At 44.4% G+C, this 9,084-nt stretch overlaps 1 long non-coding RNA gene across 1 annotated transcript; it reads left to right on the top strand.

The window, feature by feature from the left end:
• Nucleotides 1-3,069: 3,069 nt before the first annotated feature.
• LOC307204517 lies at nt 3,070-8,722 on the top strand. Its single transcript, XR_013833724.1, has 2 exons — nt 3,070-3,428; nt 8,504-8,722. It is a non-coding gene; the product is annotated as an uncharacterized lncRNA (long non-coding RNA).
• The last annotated feature ends 362 nt before the right edge of the window (nt 8,723-9,084 follow it).

Genomic DNA, 9,084 nt, shown 5'->3' on the forward strand with positions numbered 1-9,084 from the left:
AGTGTAGAATTATTTTTTTGGGGGGGGATGGTGGAATTATGTGTTATATTGTTTCTAGCTTTTTAATTGTTTTGACTAGCTGCATTTTGCTTTGTTTATATGTTGGTTTAAGACTGCATTGCTCTGCTCTGCTAATTTTATCCACACCTCTGTACACCACCTTGGAATAAAGGATGGTTTAAATATACAGTGGTGCCCCGCAAGACGAATGCCTCACAAGACGAAAAAGCCGCTAAAAGCCGCTAAACCGCTAATAGCGCTAATCCGCTAAGCCGTCAATGGGCTTGCTTCGCAAGACGAAAAAACCGCTAGACGAAGAGACTCACGGAACGGATTCTTTTCGTCTTGCGAGGCACCACTGTATTATAAATAAACAAATAAGCTACCTGCTGGCGGACAGCAGCCATCACCAGTAACTGCCCATTTATTTCAGTGGTATTCTCTGAGTAAGGATGAGTGATTCAGGAGGAGAGCGTGGGGAGGAGGGCTCACCCCAGCCCTCACACAATGGCTCACCCCAGTGCCATTGTTCTGACTGAATTCATGCAACATAACTGCCTTTATTTCATTTTTAGCCAGGAGAACCCCTTGTGGAATGCCTGTACTGTATCATGTGAAATCTGGACCTAAGAAACAGTTAATTAATGGGGATGCTAAAACGTTTGGCACTGTGACTGTTGTACAGTTTTACTCTTTCATTCCAGATTTTGGAAAGTCCAGGGAAACTTTAAAAATAAAGTTACATGATTACCTGGCTCTGCAAAAACATTCTTTCTCAATTGTGAATCCTGCTCTTTATTGCATATTTGTCCTTTTACATGGCTGCAGCATTCTCAGTGAAATTCTCACAGTCCATAGTGACCTAAACCTGCCAAATAAGCACTGCCTGGGGTGATGAAAAGCCCAAACTGAAATTTACGGTGCTTTCTGACTGATAAAGAACTGCGAGGAAGGTCAATATTGCTATTTTAAACAGACAGCTCTGAAGAATTATAGGCCTCTGATCCAGCAAAAATTTACTTGTGACAAAAGCAACTTTTGCTGAGAATGAACCATCACCACACTTTTTAAACATATGTGATTTTAGCTTCTAAAGGCTGCACTGCAGTTTTTGGCTCAAAGCTGCATCAGAATGCATTTTTTTAAAACTGTATATCTCAAGATAAAATTTGTTTCAAAATGCATACCTTAAGAGAAGATATGTTGTGAAACACATCATGAAAGGGGTAAATATGGATGGAGGGCTAGGAATGCATACCCCTAATTTCCCCTGCATGCTGGGTAAGTCCCACATCCCCTCACCGTCCACATGCAAGCACTAAAGTCTGAAGAGTGATCATCTAATGTTTATTGGATGGATTTCCCCCCTAAAATGATTTTTGAATTCTGAATTTATTGTTATTCATGTTTTATACTGTATTTTATGCTGTTTTTTGTTGCATAAATTAAGTGTTTTAAATTTGTTGTTACCCGCCCTGAGCCTGGTTTTCTGAACCGGGAAGGGCGGGGTATAAATAAAAATTTATTATTGATGATGATGATGATGCTTCCTCATGGTTGGCAACCCTGCAATGTCAGCTGAACATGATTAGAAGTTCCCTTCAGACATCTGTGGTAGGTGGCATATCTGGTGTGGAGGGGACAGGGCGCGGATGCGTCCAGTTCTTTACACACATTTAAGCTCCATGTGATCAGGCTGCACAGATGAATAGGGTTGTGCATATTAAGGGCGACAGTGTTGTTATGAATATTTTTGAAAACTGGATCATAGAATGTGCACCTTTCCTTTCACCTATTCAGGTTGTTTATATTTTTCTTAGAAGTCAACGGTACTCTCAAGAATGGATTAATAACACCAGACAGACAATGCAGTTTTATTCCCCCTGAGCTTAAGGTGTCAGAGATTAGACTTTCTATCAAGTGCGACAGATTCTGATTGATTGGCTCTCTACTTTCCCTCGCTTCTTTTGCTGCTCAAGGGCAGCTGAATGAACAAGACCAAGCAAGGATGAGTGACTTTTAGATGTGCAAAAAGGGCATTTCCTCCTCGTCTCATGGCTACCGGGAGGAGTCCGAGAACCAGATACAGTACAGCTAACGAAAAGCACCGGAAGGCAGGGACAGCCTTTAATAACGCTCACTTTCTTGTCATGATATGTAGCACTACTGGGAAATAATTGACACTTCCTTGTAATTATACCCTACTCCTGTGGGGCATGAAACATCCCGTTTTTGTTTCTTTCAATATCTTTCAATAAAAGGCTTAAATAGTTAGCTTGGATCTGAATAGGCTTGTTATTCCTTTGAAAGACTGAGGTTAATATTCATTCTATTGTACTCATTTCGGATTTGGGTATTCTGCACCGACTAGAGAATTCATTCTTAATTTGAAGCTATTGCAACGCTATGAAATATTTCTTGGCCTGCTACAAAGGCACGGAAATGAAGGAGATTGGTTCTGTGGCTTCTGTGTCTATTTTAATCGGACAGAGCAAATGCATTTGGAATAATGGCTAACTTTGACTCCAGCTAGGAAAAGACTTGACAGTATAAATATTTTTAAACTATTTCAATTATTTCCCAGTGATCTTACTAAGATTTTTCAGGCTGAAATCCTAAAGAGACATATTGAACAAAGTGGGACTTGCTTCTGAGTAAGCAGTGTTTAAGATTCACTGTTAGAGTTAGAAAAAAAAATCCGATAAATATTATTTGGACTGTTCTTTTGTATGAAACTTAAGAGAAATAACTGATAATCTGTTATAGAGTTTGTCTTCTTCTCATAGCTGTCAACATTTCCCTTTTTTAAAGGGAAATTCCCTTATTCCGAATAGGATACCTTGCAAGAAAAGGGAAAAGTTGACAGCTATGCTTCTTCTTCTTCTAAACCCAGTTATACAAATTCTAGACCATTTGTTTCCTTTTTTAAAAGCCTCTGTATGTTGAGCCTATGAGAAAGTTTTTCTTAGTTCTTAACAGATATACTAATTCCTCCATTAATTTAACCGAGTTATCTGCTGCTCTGTAAGTGGTCATTGAGAACAATAATTGCAAAGGAGGCAGCTGGGTGCAAGAGGAGGAGGCAGTGAACGGTGGCAGAGAAGCCCAGATCAGCGGAGGTGACCAGATCATCTCGCCTCATGGGCAGGCTGGCTAGAGTTTCTGGTCCTGACTCACCTCAGACTCATGACCCAGCCCTGATTTTTTTCTGACTTTAATCCTTTCTGTGATTCAGCTGCTTTCCCCCTCAATTGTTTCTTTATCTTTTCTAAATCTTGGCTCTGATTCCAAAGCTCAGAATCACCCAGCGTTAGCTTTGCCTGATATCCTACATCTAGGGTGCGACATTTCCAGTCTGAGGGCCACATTTCCTTCCGAGAAACCTTCTAGGGGCCACATGCCAGAAGTGGGTGGGATCGGGAGCAAAAGTAGGTGGAGAAACAAATGTTTGCTTTACTTTCTTACAGTAGGCTACTTTTCTACACATGCATAGAAAGATATATTCCACCGGGTGCACAGCAGGGCTAGTGAAGGCTGCAGCCCTGGGAGAAGGGGGGTGGCCTATAGGCCTGAGGCCCAGTCAGAAAGTCTGGGGGTGGGGGCTGCATTTGGCCCAGAGGCCTGAGGGGTGCCCATTCTTATTCCATAATTTTTGCAGGCTAAAAATGATAGTACTTGCCTATAGCAGGTGATTTATGTTTTTGATTTTAGCTCCCTGTGTGATTTTAAATAAAACATTTCCTATCACTGGTGAAAAAGAAAACAGCTTTCTAATTGATGGGAGTTGCTGCTGCATGCTGTGTACTGACATAATATGGCATTTTACTCTTCAAACAGCTCCAGAAATGCTGATTTTTTTTTTTTTTTAATTCTAACTTTCTTTGGTAATTGTTTATGCAGTCTACAGGCCTAAATGAAACTTCTGGCTTGTACTGATTGGGTTATCAAAATCTGAAAACACATAGCGTGGGTTTTAACTTTTAGTTAAAATCTGGGATCTTACGGTAATCCACAAGCAATCTCCGGTTGGAGCTATCGCACATACTTCTCTAGTCAGAGAAAAATGGAGATACTGTTCTTCTAGACAGTGAAGTATTATCTCTCTTTGATCTTGCTGCCCTTGTAAAAGTATACATTTAAAACTCAAATACTTGTTGGAGTCAAATATACATTAGTTTTCCCATTCTTATGTAATGTATGCAAGGGGCAGCTGGAGCAGAGTGTGCCACACTACCTGGTATGAACAGGGTCGGTGTCAGGAGTAGCCATTGCAGGGCACCTGTTGAAAGCCACACATCTGCAGGGGGCCCATTGCCCATCTCTGAGGTCTCCTGATCTCGGAGCTCCTCCTCTTGCTGCCTGCTCACTCTGAGCATCCAGGAATGATAAGAGGGAGTAGAAATGGAGACCCCTCCTCTGCTTCCTTCTGGAGAGTTCTGTGGTCTAGGCCCAGAGGGAGAGGTTGAACACATGGGCAGTGGTGCCTCAGAGTAGGGACCATACAGAAGCCTCCTCACTTAGGGATCTCAAGACCTACAGCCAGCAGTTGATATGAAGGCAAGACACCCAAAGGCACTGGCAAACCAGAAAAGCTGGCACATCATCACAGCCGTCCCCCTCCTCCACTCCACGGTCAGCTATAGTCTCAGCAAGATGCAATATTGTTGAGAGAGCAGTAAAGAAGAATGGAGACGTGCATAATAATAATAATAATAACAACAACAACTTATTATTTATTCTCCGCCCATCTGGCTGAGTTTCCCTAGCCACTCTGGGCAGCTCCCAATCGAGTGTTAAGAACAATACGTTAAATATTAAAAACTTTTCTAAACAGGGCTGCCTTCAGATGTCTTTTAAAAATAGGATAGCTGCTTATTTCCTTGACATCTGATGGGAGGGCATTCCACAGGGCGGGCGCCATTACCGAGAAGGCCCTCTGGTTCCCTGTAACCTCACTTCTTGCAATGAGGGATCCACCAGAAGGCCCTCGGCGCTGGACCTCAGTGTCCGGGCTGAATGATGGAGGCGGAAACGCTCCTTCAGGTATACAGGTCTGAGGTCGTTTGGGGCTTTAAAAGTCAGCACCAGCACCTTGAATTGTGCTCGGAAATGTACTGGGAGCCAATGCAGATTTCTCAGGACCAGTGTTATATGGTCCTGGCAGCCACTCCCAGTCACCAGTCTAGCTGCCGCATTCTGGATTAATTGCAGTTTCCAGGTCACCTTCAAAGGTAGCCCCACGTAGAGCGCATTGCAGTAGTCCAAGCGGGAGATAACTAGAGCATGCACCACTTTGGCGAGACAGTCCACGGGCAGGTAGGGTCTCAGCCTGCGTACCAGATGGAGCTGATAAACAGCTGCCCTGGACACAGAATTAACCTGTGCCTCTATGGACAGTTGTGAGTCCAAAAAGAACTCCCAGGCTGTGCACCTGGTCCTTCAAGGGCACAGTTACCCCATTCAGGACCAGGGAGTCCCCCATGCCCGCCCGCCCCCTGTCCCCCCAAAACAGTATTTCTGTCTTGTCAGGATTCATCCTCAATCTGTTAGTCGCCATCCATCTTCCAACCACCTCCAGGAGTACACAGGCCTTACTATCTGATAATGTGCAGGAATGACCCACTCTGTGAAGTGCAGCTGCAGCTGCACGCTGCCTACAGGGAAACATTGAGCTGTCTGCAAATATAATAATGTCATTGGATTGTGCTGGTAGTTGCTGCTAGAAGCTACTGGCGAGACATCCCCATGCACATCTGAAGTGTAAAAAGCACAGATTCCAGAAGGCCCCTGTCTAATAACCCAGATTTACCTATACAGATGCAATCTCTCTCACTTAGGGTCTTGACAGGATACAGTGACGAGAGTGAAAGTGTCCCAGTGCTTTCTCATTCATGTTGATGGAGAAAGTGGCATTCTCCCTGCCTTCTTGGATGACGATCACTTTGCAAAAGCATTTGAGCAAAACATTCCCTCTGTGCCTCGCATCCAGTTGTTCAGAGTAATTCTATGACAAGCAGTTTTCACTGCAGAAAGATACCTCTCCAAACCCCCTGCCGCTTGCAATCTCCACAAGTGCTTGGCTTGTTTGTATGTTTAAATAGCTTGACTCCCAAGCACAAATTAAGGACTCACTTCAATGAGATGAATGCAAGAAAACTGGCTATGTTCCCAAAGGATGATGAGACCCATCCTCAGAATCAGATGATAAAACTGTTCTGGACTACAGTTGTACCTCCACTTACGTATCTCTCCGTTTACGTAAACTTTGGGATATGTAACCAGCAAACCCGGAAGTATATTTCTGGGTTTTTGCCGCACACACATGTGCAGAAGCACTGTACCACCGTGCGTGCGCAGAAGTGGTCCCTCCAGTTGCAGAAACCTCGGGATCCGACTGGAGCTCTGGAACAGATCCCGTCCGCAACTGGAGGTACCACTGTATACCACTTTATGCTGCTGGTGGAATTTGAATGTTCATCCATGGGGGTGGGAAGACATCCTCTGACCATAGAAAAATAGCATGCTGGGAAGAATAGTTTGCTGTATGGTCCTTTCTTCCTGAACTGCTAGATTTCTATATGAAGGAAACATTTTTAATGTGACAGCATTCAAACGCTCCATCTGCAGCTTGAAATGGTAGTCCATGAAAAGTTTTACTAGTTGGTTCCATTGCATATATAACCTTGCCCTAAGGCTGGAGGGTGGCAGTGGATTGAATCCAATTCTGATTCTTCCTGTGGTTACCCACACCAACTTCCATATTGTAACAAAAGCCTAGTGCCTGTTCCTCTCTCTGCCAAGCAGTGGCCGTTCGCTTTGGAGAACAGAAGACATGGCGGAGACTGTCGTGCTTTATGAAATAGGGTTAGTGTGTCTATTTACACCTTCAGTTTGCAAAGAGGGAGTCCAGATCTTACAGCATGGTCTACAGCAGTGCAGAGACCTTTCCTGCCTTACTCCCTCCTCCTTCTTCCCAGGAATCCATACTTTGAAACTCCCTTTACCTGCCCCCTTAAACACACAGCCGACTACCTTTGTGACATCTTACTCCCCAGGTCAAAGGATCCTTCTATGGCCCACCAACACATTTTTATAATGCTAACAGGTCTGCTCTTCCCCCAACCAGCCAGGCTGGTTTACATAATCCACCCCAGGAATTTCCTTAATTCCCTGTCTGGCACAGTTCTGTACTTTAATCCATATCCCGATTCATCAAAATTCTAGTATTTATTCGTTCTCAGTGTTTAGGGGAACCCCCCCCCCCAATTCTGACGTGGGTGGTGCTGTGGTCTGAACCACCGAGCCTCTTGGGATTGCCGATCAGAAGGTTGGTGGTTCGAATCCCCGCGACGGAGTGAGTTCCCGTTGCTCAGTCCCAGCTCCTGCCAATCTAGCAGTTCAAAAGCATTCCAGTTAAAGTAGATAAATAGGGAAGGTAAACGGCGTTTCTGTGCGCTGCTCTGGTTTCAGTGTTCCATTGCACTAGAAGCAGTTTAGTCATGCTGGCCACATGACCCAGAAAAACTGTCTGTGGACAAGCGCCGGCTCCCTCGGCCTGTAAAGCGAGATGAGCGCTGCAACTCCAGAGTCGTTCGTGACTGGACTTAACTGTCAGGGGTCCTTTACCTTTACCTCCCCCCTCCCCAATTCTCTAACAATATTGTTCTGGAGTCCCCTGCCCAATGACCTGGAGCAGATTTTCATGGGCTGCAGGTCGAAGGGGGAACTAGTGAACATTTCTTCATCTCCCCCTTCTGTTAGGGCCATGTCTGCTTGGTCAAAAGTCCCTTTGAGAGTGGAAGGTCGCAATTTGATGCAAGTAGTTTGAGAAAGGGTTCTGTAGTGTACTTTTTTTCCCTCCCACTATCGATTCTGATCAGAGAGATTTTGCACATTGTGTTGTGCAAAATGTGTTTACCGGATTATATATACCACAGGCAGCTACTCCTGTTTCAAATTTTCTTCAGCTGTTTCAGAATATTGTCTGTGTCTACTTTTATTGCATGTAGCTGGTGGTTTCCAGCATATTCCTCTGTGGGTACCATGAGTACTGAGTTCTGCATCAGATTGTATGCATCTCCCTTCTTGGATCAGTGTGACATTGAGGTGTTGCAGATAGGGTTTTGAATACTCAGAAGTGCTATACAAATGCAAAGTATTTTTTAAGGATTTATTTGCACACAACAATCTATTTCTGGATCAGGCTGGCAGGCGAAATCCTAGGTTCCCCCACCTTAGGTGGGTCATTTTGAGCGGTGGGTGGGTCTTGCCCACCTGCCAATCACCTAACACCACTATTACTCCAGGCGACCCATTTTCCCCCTTTGTAATCCAGCCAAGTGACTTTAATGCCAATCAGCAACCCTGACTTCAAGCTCCTCTTTCTGCAGCGGCAGCTGTGTGGAGTTCCTCATGACAAACTCAGTAGTTTGTTGATCCCAGGGAGTTTGAAATCAGCACCGATCAGCTGCTAGGCACTGACTTCAAACTCTGTTCTGCTCAGCTTTCAGCTCGGCTCAGCTGTGCTATGGAGTTTCCAAAAGCGATGGCTTGGAAATGCGAGTGGGAAGGAGGAATCCATCTCTTCAGCTATTCCCAAGACTGAAAAGGAATGAAATTGGGTGTGGAGCCAGAAGTCATATGTAAAAGGGAATAGCTGTACTGTTTTACTCAAAGAAACATGTTAATACCAGAAATATAAATAAAACATGATGTTGCTGTGGTTAGGCTGTATGCCTGAGTCCCTTCTATTTCCTGGATCCAGCAAGGATCCAATTGTTGGAATAGCCAGCCAGCTTCTTGGTAATGTCCTATGTATGGGTTGTTAAGGTAACAAAGGAGGTGGCTCTGTGCCAGAGATCAATTGGTTGGGCCTCCCTCCCTCAATCAGCTGGTAGTTAGAAGGGCAAAAGCCAGAGTGGAAGTGTTTGTGAGCTAGAAGTTAGACGGAGGCTGCAGGCTGAAGCCTGTGAGGGAAAGACGTGCTTGATTTCTGTGTCTGTAACCCCTGGAATCTTACATTGCTTGAAAATCGGGCTGGTATGAAAAAAATAGTAAGGAAAAAATAGAGAGAGGTATCGAGTG

Source organism: Podarcis cretensis (genome assembly GCF_951804945.1).
Source record: "Podarcis cretensis genome assembly, chromosome: 1".
NCBI lineage: Eukaryota > Metazoa > Chordata > Lepidosauria > Squamata > Lacertidae > Podarcis > Podarcis cretensis.